Below are 9,082 nucleotides of genomic sequence, written 5' to 3'. Positions count from 1 at the left end.
TTAAACTGACAATTAAAAAACAAGTTTAAAGTGTTTAGCTCCTACAATTTACTCAATAAATCGTTCTTCAGTAATGTTGTTCAAGCTTGAAAAGATTTTCAATCTATCATCGCTTCGCGTGGCGGAGGTCCTGTTCGCGTCAAACTCGAGACGTTCAAGAAAACATACATGTACGTAGTGAATGTTCCTTCACCAAGCTCCGGGCATCAAAGGTTAAATTCACAGGTCATTCGGATAATCATGAACAATGCCAAAAACAAAAAACCCCAAAATAAATGAATAAATAGATAAATAAAAAAAAGACAAACGTTACTTTATGACTTCAGGCGTTGCCAGTATTGAGGAACATTGAACGCCTTAACCTTGCAAATGTCAAAATTTGTGGTGTCTTACCCAGAGCCGGTGCCGAAGGATTCAGGCCCTTGAGTTAGTTTACGTACATCACACCAAAAAGAAAAAAAATGTGACGTAAAAATTCATGGGGCGCCACCCTACGACTGTTTACGCGTCCGTTCGTTTTAGGTTTTTGTCTACTCTTTTCGCACTTATGTATCTGGATTTCAATATGAGTGACGAGAAACCGTTTATCTTGATTTTATGGTCAATTATTTGCAAAATAACACTAATGTGCATAAATTATCATTTCCTGAGTATTAAGTGGTTTGTCTTGTTTTTAGCCCACCTGAGGGCTCAAGTGAGCTTTTCTAATCAAAATTTGTCCGTTGTCTGTTGGCGTAAACTTTTCACATTTTCATCTTCTCCAGAACATCTACACCAATTTAAACTGAATTTGGCACTAAACATCCTTGGGTAAGGAGGGGGAGGGGTTCAAATGAAGGGCCATGGCCCATTTAAAGGGGAGATAATCACAACAAGATGTACTGTGAGCAATGCTCAGTAAGAATACCCCCCGCTTACCCCAATCTCCCAAAGGGTGTTGTTAATAGGTATAAATTATCTCTTTCCTGAGTGTAAAAATATGGTATGCCTTTGTAGAAGAAAATGGAAGATATAGTCCGAACACAAATCCATGGCATAAACCTATAATTTTGACCTTGAGATCAAAGGTCTACATGTAGGTCATAAAGAGGTCATGAATGTACATGACACATAGTCTCATGGTGATACACCCATGTCTTATGGTATGACTATGTCAAAACCCTATAATCAATTTTGACCTTGAGGTCAAAGTTCAAGGTCATATAGAGGTCATGAAGGTACTCGACACATCGTCTCATGGTGATACACTCGTGTGTCAAATATGATATGCCTATGTCAAAGAACAAAGAAGTCATGGTCCTGACACGAATCCATTGTAAAAACTTTAATTTTGACCTTGAGGTCAAGGTCATATGGAGGTCATGAAGGTATATGACATATCTTCTCATGGTGATACACTCATGTGTCAAATATGGTATGCCTATGTCAAAGAACAAAAGTTATGGCCCGGACACAAATATATTGTAAAAAAAACTTTAATTTTGACCTTGAGGTCAAGGTCATATAGAGGTCATGAAGGTACTCGACACATCGTCTCATGGTGATCTACCTGTGTGCCAAATATGGTATGCCTAAGTCAAAGAACAAAGAAGTTATGGCCCGGACACGAATCTGCACAGACAGAGAGACGGACGGACGGACGGACAGACAGACAGACAGACAGAGTGATTCCTATATACCCCCCAGAACTTTGTTCGGGGGGTATAAAAATGTAAAAATAAGGTGGGCTCATAAATTTTAAAAATCTTCTTCTCAAGAACCACTGGTCCAGAAGAGCTGAAATTTACATGAAAGCTTTGTGTCAAAGTGGAGATGCAAGTTTGTAAAAATTCATGACCCCTGGGGTTAGGAAGGGGCCACAATAGGGGATCAAAGTTTTACTTGCGAATGTATAGGGAACCAAACTTGGCACAAAGAATACATGTACTTAGATGAAATTTGTCAATATGAAAGGCCATATCCGTCTATAAGGGCATATGGTAATTGATGAATTTGGAGTCAAGTTTGATAATTAATGAATATTAGTCGTTACCTTTGAATTTTTTCCCCTGAACCAAGCTGCTTGTATAATGACAGTTTTACTAAAGCTTGTTTATCGCAAGAAACTGCTGCTCAGGTGAGCGAGGTGGCCCATGGGCCTCTTGTTTTACGTATTGCTCGTTTTGCATAGATAACAATTACGTCTATTCGTTACGTACCATATCGTTAATTTTGCTTTTATGTATATTTGTTTTGCAAAATGGTCCGTTATTTAAGCATCTAATTAATGTCATCTATCAAGTTTTTATGGTCATTGAAATTCTATCAAGTATCTATCTTCTCTTTAATACATGTATATGGTTTTTTGTTTTGTTTTTTGGGTGTTTTTGTGTGTGTGTGTGTTTTTTGTTGTTTTTTGTTTGCCCTTTCCGTCGCCCATAAAAAATACAAATGATTGAGGAACGTCGCGTATGTCGTCGAGTCATTCGGCGATGATTTTATATACATTACAGACTAACAGTCATGAATGTAATCACATACACATTACTTTAATTCAAGCAGTATTTAATTTTGATAATTCATAATAGGATCGGACAGCAGGCACTGCCTATAAAAATCCTCTCTTTAGAAGGTACGAGGTCATACAAAAATCAGAACACATAATATACACAAAGGATGTAATAATTTGATCATTGCATTAAAATAGGCAATTCATTAGATGGCAGCATATCATTAATTCTACTATAATATCGTATGAATTTATCAAATAGTATACATTTTAATGTGGTATTGGTAATAAAAAGTTGTAGGTATAAACATTATATACAGAAGACACAAAATAAGGGGGGGGGGGTGTGAAAAGAAAGAACATCGGATAATGGCTTTATAACAACTATATGAAATTGGTTACACAAATCTCTTTGTAGAGAAAATAAATACACATTACTCACAACTTATTTTATTTTCAAACTGCGCTTCGGTAAAATAAAACACGTACGCGATTCGAACAAGGCCACTATTGTCCAGTCCTGACAACCATGGGGTTTATATCGAATTTCTGATACAAGGCAAACACATTTCAAAGCCTCCCTGAGACACATGAAGATGAAATGTTTAAAACGAACTTTCCTAAAGAACTCCGTGGCATTGTTCGTTTCAGCAATCAAAATTAATTACTGCCTTTATCAAACAGATGTGCTGAATTTTCAATGTACAGTGCATCACAACAACAGACATGTATTTAAAACAGACCACCAGTTCAAATGACCTTCCACTTAAGGTCAAGTCGTTTATCATTGTGATATTAACTGTTTCGTTCAATATGTGAGATGGAAATGAAAACGATCGATAAAGTGATTATTTGATTCTTCATATGACATCAATTAAGTATAAAATCACATCGTTAGAGATGTTCACTGTAGGTTCACGTACATATGTAATATTTAACATGTCGCCCGTGTTGTGTTCAGTCTGATTACATGTGCCCTTAGATTTCTTAATCTGTTCTTTCTCTTCAACTCAAGCTCCAAAACATTCGCAATTTTACAAATTTCTACACAGTAAGAATATACTGATAATTGGTATCGACCACAGTACTCCCGGCATGATTAGCAACACGACGGCCATTACAGTTAATGCTTAATTTAGTTGTATTCTTTGTTGTGATGCCAGACGTGTTGACCGCATCATTATCTGAGAAAGTACTTTGATGTACTATCGATCTACCTCGCACTAGTATCACCTCATTAGAGTTTAATGTTCGCACCAGACTACATAACACTATTACAGTCAAACATATGTGGCTTTTGTAAATGCGACTATTCGTGTTTCTTAAAATAGGAATACACAGTTCCTAAAGGCATCGTTTTTCAGAGGTGGGAGGAGCATCCGGCGGAGTACTTCACAATGTCTGAAAACTCCTGACATACAACAAAATTTAAAATATGAAATGATGAAAGCACTAAAGTGGTAGTTTTGCCCATTCTTCAAAATCCTATATCTAATCGTGGCACAGTGGGGTTTGGTTTTTCAATTCATCAGTTCAAGCTTACATTAATCAGACTCACATTTCCACTAACATATGGCATGTAGTTACTTATTATCACATGATGTAGAACACGTGCAGCTTCCTATGCAGCTTGCGCGTCGCCGGTAGTTAATATACATGGTGACTGACGGCCAACAGGTAATTATAATTATCTTTTGAAAGTGTTGCTAGGCGTCCAGACTATATGTTTTTCATCCAGAATTGAAATTTATGAGCTGATAGAGGAGACACATTCATCTAAAAAAAAAAAAAAAACCCAAGTGGCCCACAGGCCTTATCGGTCACCTGAGTTAAAACGTATCACTAAACACAACCCCTCAGGGTTGTGAAATCCACAATACGTTTCTATAGTAATGCTGCATATCTAAGCTAAATTCTAATATTTCACAGTAGTATAAAACTAGATGTTCTTAAATATAAATGCCCCAGAAAGTGTCCATATTAATGAAATACTTTACATAATATGTTATATTGATCAACACTATACGGCTATTTTGGACCTGCTCTAGAGCAAGTTTAATTCCAAGGTCAAGGACACAAGGTCAGAAACTTTGGTACCGAAAATAAAGTTATTTTACATGGAATATATAAACAAAACAAAAAAATCAAAGGGGTGTAGATACAAATATAAGTTACATTATTATTGTTAGCAGTTTTGAATTGCATATCACACACATTCCCAAGCAAGCAACGTGTGAAGGACGCATATTGCCTGGAATATATGAACACATTAAAGACAGCGCAATTACTTGACAAGAGCTCCGAATGTCCACAAAAGCATAATATCTCGTTATACAAACGATTTAGTTAAGAGACTGACTGGTACAACTTGCCGGCCGAAGGTTACGATGTCTCGTCAGGACCGTTTCATGAGGTTGTAGCACTTGTGCGACCAGTTTAAAACTGCATCAAAAATAATATTAAGACAACAGGAACACATAAGAATAAGATGAGGTGTGCTGAGATTAACTGCAAGTTCTGCAACTAGAAAACTGACACGGTCAGCAAGGGCCCCGCTGAGGGTTATTAGAGGAAAGTGACTGTCCATCTGTATTTGATATAGCAATGTTTGGGGCTGCTATATATGTTAGAATTAATAATATTCAAAGATACATTGGAATGCAAATTTTTGAAAAATTAATCATGAAGCATATTTATGAGACTGATGAAAATTTAAATTACTTGTGTTTGACACACACTCATTCACAAAAGTGCAACTTAATCCCATTGTAATAGGGGATTCAAATGGATAACTGGTACAAAATATGGTACATACTATTCGAAAAGGATTATGAATTTGACATATTAATGTCTTAGAAAAGGAAATTCTGACATTGGGGCTCTTAGTGTTCTCAAACACATTGTCATTTGATAAAAGTGTTCTACACTTTCAAAATTAGAAATCTATAGAATATGTCTTTACATACATAGGTGAGAAAATTTCCATTATTCCTAGCCGTATGCGCTTAAAATATCACAAAGCAAATATCAAAATACTCACGTAGAAAATGTAAACCTTACCGTCAACATGCGCAGTGAAACACGCCATTTCGAGATTTTCACCGACGAAAGCTCGATAACAGTAATGAATATTAAGATATACTCATTTTATACCGAGCGAAGCTCGGGCGGGCCGAAGGCTCGTCCGCGAAGCAAGGCTCTAAAGGTAACACGTATACGTAAAACAAAAAAAAATGAGAAAATCTGCAAATGAATACAGATAATCTCTATATACGTTCACTAAAAATTTTGTGATCCATATGGGCGCCGCCATTATACTTTGTTCATTAGTTGCTTCTACAGTTATTCGTGTTTTAATTTTGAATGCCAAAAATACAAGACTAACGTGCAATTTGTAATTCAAACACCCAGTTTGTTAAAAATGAATGGTATGATTATTATTGTTACAGTTTTTAGCCAATCATCAAATAGAAAAACAGTAATACCGAGCGAAGCTCAGACGGGCCTAACACGTATGTAAAAGAAAAAGTCAAAATCAGCAACAGAAAAAGAGATAATCTCTATATACGTTCACTGAATTTTTCGTGATCCATATGGGCGCCGCCATTTATTATTTCATTACCTGCTTCAACAGTTATTCGTGTTTTATTTTGAATGCCAATAATAGAAGACTCTGACGTGCAATTTGTAATTTAAATACTCAGTTTGTTCAAAGTGAATAGTATAATTATCATTGTAACAGATTTCAGCAAATAATTACATATAAAATCGTAAGACGACTAAATAGATGAACGAGTTCATGAGTTTCTTTGAATAAGAATATACGATAAAATTACGGTTACTTTTTTATCATTTTGAATTTATTGGTTAATTTTGTTTAGTTTTATAACGGCCCTTTTCATTGCATACGGAATGCATTATTGTTGTTTGCTTTGAAAAAGAGAAAAAAGTCGAGGCTAAATGTGACGTCACAATGCACAGTTGACGTCGCCTTGCGTTTTATTTCCCGCGCGTTCGATGAATAGGCGGAATTATGACTATCACTTGGGACACGCCAATGACCATACAGGCCCGTAGGAAGCAATTTCACTTGGGGGGGGGGGGGACCACACCACATTGATTGGACCACACCAAAGTAATTTTGCAACCGGATATAAGAAATTTTATTTCGTATCCCGATCCCGATCGAAAGTTGTTAAAACATCATGTAAAAATAAGAATATACGATAAAATTACGGTTACTTTTTTACCATTTTGAATTTATTGGTTAATTTTGTTTGGTTTTAACGGCCTTTTTTCATTGCATACGGAATGCATTATTGCTGTTTATAATTGTTTGCTTTGAAAAAGAAAAAAAAAAGTCGAGGCTAAATGTGACGTCACAATGCACAGTTTACGTCGCCTTGCGTTTTATTTCCCGCGTTCAATGAATAGGCGGATCATGTAAAACTGTTGTCCCCATATAAACTCCTTAAATATTGAGATGTTACTGGGTGTTTAGCGCAAGGAAATTTCATTCAATATATATTTATAAATGAATCATAATCTACCGTACTTAACGGAATTATGATTACCACTCGGGACACGGAGTTACGTACATGCTTCGCTCGGCCCAACGGTTACACCGTATACATATTAAGAAAGATGATGACAAACAAACAGACAAAGTGACATGACTCCAAAATCTATAGATGGGTTCCTCTCAATAAAAGTATTTCTGTACAAAATTTGAAAACTGTACAATGAAAACTGTTTGAGTTACTGTGTCACAAAGAAAGTGTTCATATTACCAAAGATTATGCCATACAGACAAAGTGAAATGACCCAAAAATCTATCGGCTTCCTCTCATTGTACATTATTTCTGTACAATATTTGAAAACTGTACGATAAAACAGTTTGAGTTATCGTGTCACGAAGAAAGTGTTGACGGACAGACAGACAATGCGATTACTATAGGGCTTCCCGCATTTCATGCGGAGCCCTAATAATGTAGCCCTACCCGATTTTTTTCTTCTTCTGACGTCTTCGGGGGAGGGGGGGGGGGTCGAAGAGGGCTACATTATTACAGCTATGCTGAGATGTCTCTGCTTCTAAGCTATCAAGACGCGTCACGTTGAAGTGGGAATTATAGACGTGACGCCATATTCCTATGGTTGCAACGACATCGTCAAAATATGCTTCCTTTCTGCAAAGATGACGTCAAGTATTCTTCTCTGGCGAGTTAAGATTCACGCTTTACAACTCCGTTGGATGTCAATGTGTATTTCGATTATACCAGTAACAGTAGATCACGGAGAATAATACGCAATTTCCGAGATATCAGCTCTTATGAGATGGAGGTTGGTTCAGTATTCTGGGTGGTACTAATCTCGGCTGAGATTCGGCTTGGCTGAATATTTGGACCGACACCTTCATCGAATCTCGGAGCAGTCCTTCATAATTCATGTCTGGAAATTTACTTTCAACTTCAGCCGGTTCAAGCAATTAATGTGCACTTGGGTGACACTACTGTTCGCTTCAAATAAGTGATTTGACTATCAAACTAACTTTCTATCACTATTAACTTTGCAATGCTTACCGTTTGGGTATAAAAATCCTAAAATGAAGTGTCACTAAATTTTCCGTTTAAATGATGACTTCCATGGCACAAAATCGTTATCTCCTGAAATTGAAGAGCTCCTGTAGTCTGTATTATCTAGTTACTGATACAGTGTATCCCCACATACCGTCTTGTATATCGCTAATTTAAAAAACAAACTATTGGAACTCTTCAATTTCGGGAGTTAAAATATTGTGCCGTGAAACTCATCATTTGAACGGAAAATTTAGTAATAGTATATTTTATGGAATTTACATCTAAGTGGACATTAATTGCTAGAACCGGCCGAAGCTGAAAGTAAATTTCCAGACATGAACTATGAAGGACTGCTCCGAGATTCGGTGAAGGCATCAGTCCAAAAATTCAGCCAACAAGCCGAATCTCAGCCGAGATTAGGGTGGTACATGATGTAGACCCTTTAGATATGTTATAGACAGTTTATGGTGATAATGATAAAAGTAATGAAAGTGTAATTTTTTTTTATATCAGCCGTTGGTATACATCAAATGACCATATCAAGAATAAGTTATATGAATTAGACCATAAATATGAAATTATTATTTTATTTCCTCTTCGACATGAGTGCTTCTAGATGGTGATTATCGACATTAGTTTGAGCTATTTTATTATCACATACTCATAAACTTACTAAATTTGTGTTTCCCTGCAATTCTGGTAGTGGTATGACAGATCGTAATCATCCTTTAGACAATATATGAATGCAGCGATAAGCATTTGTGCCCACCGCGTGGGTAGGAAAACATATTTTGCGTCTCACCGTGCACACGAGTTAACAAAGAGAAACAACTGTTGGACAACTCGGAAGTTGCGTACTGAACAACTGTTCTGAGTGACGGAGCATCCTTATTGCACGAATAAATTGTGAAAAGGGATCCATGCATCACAGAATTCGAGCAGCAATGAATACCAACGGGGGGCCTTGATATTTCCTGCCAAACTGATGATGGTCAACTCTCAATTCACCATGTTGTCC

Source organism: Ostrea edulis, chromosome 1, assembly GCF_947568905.1.
Source record: "Ostrea edulis chromosome 1, xbOstEdul1.1, whole genome shotgun sequence".
Taxonomy (NCBI): Eukaryota; Metazoa; Mollusca; class Bivalvia; order Ostreida; family Ostreidae; genus Ostrea; species Ostrea edulis.
The sequence above is the reverse complement of the archived record's forward strand: the minus strand, read 5'-3'. Positions refer to the sequence as shown.